The 3,101-nt window shown below is 58.9% G+C and overlaps 1 pseudogene; it reads right to left on the minus strand.

Moving 5' to 3' along the window:
- Positions 1-579: 579 nt before the first annotated feature.
- LOC143407122 (olfactory receptor 9S13-like) lies at positions 580-1,532 on the minus strand (annotated as a pseudogene).
- Positions 1,533-3,101: the final 1,569 nt, after the last annotated feature.

Below are 3,101 nucleotides of genomic sequence, written 5' to 3' on the forward strand. Positions count from 1 at the left end.
CAGGAGGAGGCCAGCATCATGCACAGGGAGGGAGGCAGAGGCAGCACCTGAGTGGGTGACACCAGGACAAGGAGACTTCAGAGCTCTCGGAACTGCCTGGCGACACCAGTAAGGATAGGCTCCACAGCAGCCTCCTCAGAGTCCCACTGCAAGGGGCACAGGAGGGATCCCGGCACAGGGACATTCAGTGATGAGGGAGAGAGAGGCCCTGGAGGACCCTGAGCCCTGAGCCTTCACGGGCAGATGTCAGCACCAGCTGCATGGTGTACTGTGAAGGCGCTCCGCTTAGGCCTCTGTGTGTTCCAACAAAGCATGAAGGACATGGGTCAGCTCAATCTCTGGACCAGTGCTTTTCTGGTGGCAAAGAACATGACACATTTGTATTTAATAAGGGCTGAGCCATGATATGCTTTTATGAAGGATTGAATCGTGGATGGATGGAAAGACAGACGGAGCAAGAAAGCAAGAAGGAAAGGAAGAATCAAGACTTGGAACACACATGGTCTGTCGTTGCAATAAGCAGTGTCCCCTTGCAGCTTTTCCATCAGTCCTCATGGTCACTGCCTCTCACCAGCCTCCCTACTTCACGAGGCTGTGGGCCTCTCTCCCAGCCTCCGCAGAGCATCCTTCACGTCCTTGTTCCGCAGGCTGTAGATGAGGGGGTTGAGCACTGGGATGACCAGGGTGTAGAAGACGGAGAACACCTTGCCCTGCTCCATGGACCCCACGGCTCCTGGCTGGCCATATATAATAAAACCAGTTCCATAAAACAGAGACACAGCTGTCAGGTGGGAGCCACAGGTGGAGAAGAGCTTGTGCCGCCCAGATCCAGAGCGCATCCTGAGGATGGTCACTGCGATGTAGCCATAGGACACCAAGATCCCTAGTATCGCACCCACAAGGATGAGCCCACAGAGGCCGAACATGACCAGCTCGTTGAGAGCCGTGTTGGCACAGGCCAGCCGGAGCAGGGGGGGCACATCACAGAAGAAGTGGTCGATGCGGTTGGAGCTGCAGAAGGGCAGCTGGAAGGTGAGGCTGGTCTCTATGATGGAGTTGAGGCAGCCTCCACAGTAGGCTCCAAGCACCAGGCGGACACACGTAGCAGGACACATGGTCACAGGGTACTGCAGGGGGCTGCAGATGGCCATGAAGCGGTCATAAGCCATCACAGCCAGAAGTATAGCCTCAGTGGTACCAAGAAAGGAGAAGAAGAACAGCTGGGTGGCACATCCCCCAAAGCTGATGGCCTTGGAGGAGAGGAAGTTGGCCAGGGCATTGGGGGCAATGACGGAGGAGTAGCAGAGGTCCAGGAAGGACAGGTTCTTGAGGAAGAAGTACATGGGGGAGTGCAGGCGGGCATCCAGGGTGATGACCACGATCATGGTGACGTTGCCCAGGACGGTCACCACATACAGGGCCAGGAAGACAGCAAAGAGCAGAGCTTGAATCTCCACCCCTCCTCTAAAGCCCTCCAGCACAAACTCCCGCAAGGGCAGTGCTGAGAGGTTTCCGTTTCTGAGGGTCGGCATGGCCCTGCGCTGGGACAGCAGGCAGAGAGGACAGTGGAGGCAGTGAGATTGAGCAGGTTACGGGACCATGGTCACGTATTTTGTGGAGTACAGAGACGTCAGTGCCGTGCTGCACACTGAACCAGAAAATTCTTGAACACCCCCCTTGGTGGTGCCCACACTGACTGCATAGCTTGACCTTGGGATGAGCTGAGAATACTTGGAATGCCCATCCCCAAGACCAAGGCCATTGACTCACGTGGGAAGAGGGACAGAGCAGAGCTGTCCAGCTTGGTGAGGACCCAGGACCATCCCTGGGCCCAGTGGAATGAGCAGCTGACCACGGGGTAGGGAGGGTGCCCATCTGCTGGGGAGCTGGAAGACTGACTGGGTGTGATAGGATGGCCTGTCCTCCCCTCTGTCCCTGGCCTACTGTGCACAGCGTGGTCCTGAGCCAGCAGCGTCCCTGGCCCCTGGGAGCTGGTGGAAATGCAGGAGCCGCAGCCCCAGCCTGCAGACTCAGAGCCTGTGCTTAGCAAGGGGCAGCCAGCGGGTGCTCAGGCCAAGGCTCACAGGCCCTGCTCAGCCACCAGGGTGCGGGGCAGGGTGCGGGGCAGGGTGCGGGGCAGGGTGTGGGGCAGGGTGTAGGGCAGGGTGCGGGCAGGGGAGTGGTCTCTGTCTCCCTGCTGGGGCAAGGCCTTACTGCATACACAGCCCTGCTGCCTGCTCACTCATGGTCAGCTTCTGGTCCTAGAAGGCCTGAGCAGGTGGTGTGTTGACCTTACCTGTCCAGGTGAGGGTCAGGACTGGCCCATGGTCATACAGCCAGCAGCTGTGCTTCCAGGGTTCCTATGCTCCTGAGCCAGGTCTATGCTGGAGACAGGGCGGCGGATGCCCAGTCCCCTTGTCCTCTGCGGCCCAGCTGTGACCTCCTGAGCAGTGAGTGAGGGGCAGGCAGTAGTAGGTCCAGTGAGGCTCTGGGCCCAGGCTGTGTGTGTAGCAGGCTCCTAGCTTTGTGAAGAGCAGGGGCCCCACGTCAGCCTCCTCTCCTGTCCTGCCAGCTGGGCAGCGTGTTAAGGCACCTTCACTTGGGGTCACTGTGTACCTGGCAGGGCTGCTATTGGGCCTCCAATGGCCAATTAGTGAGGCCCTGGGCCTCTGCAGTGCCTGGACTCCAACTCCCTGGGCCCCCAAGCTGCAGGGCTGTGGCCAATCTGTGTGTCATCACCATCTCCTCCCAGTGGGGCGGCAGGAAGACTGAATCATCAGGGACTCCCTTGAGGGATGCAGCAGACAACTCCTAGGGACCTCGTGTCCAGGGCCCCTTGTAAGAGCTGCTGCCCTGGGCTGGGCTAATGTGACCTCCTGACCCACAGCCCTCCCCCTCCTGCTCCACCCTGGCCATGGTGTGCGGGCCGTGAGGTGGGAACCCTGCCCTGGGAGGGTAGCCAGCCCGCTCTGCCCCGACTGTGACTGTTCCTGCACAGGCCCTGTGACTCCACGGTTTGTCACCCCTTAGTACAGTTAGGAAGTCAGAGCAGATCACCTCTAAGTCTCCTTTTTCTTTTCTTTGTGTTTTTTTCCCCATTT

This window comes from Callospermophilus lateralis, chromosome 9 (assembly GCF_048772815.1).
Source record: "Callospermophilus lateralis isolate mCalLat2 chromosome 9, mCalLat2.hap1, whole genome shotgun sequence".
In the NCBI taxonomy this organism is placed as follows: domain Eukaryota; kingdom Metazoa; phylum Chordata; class Mammalia; order Rodentia; family Sciuridae; genus Callospermophilus; species Callospermophilus lateralis.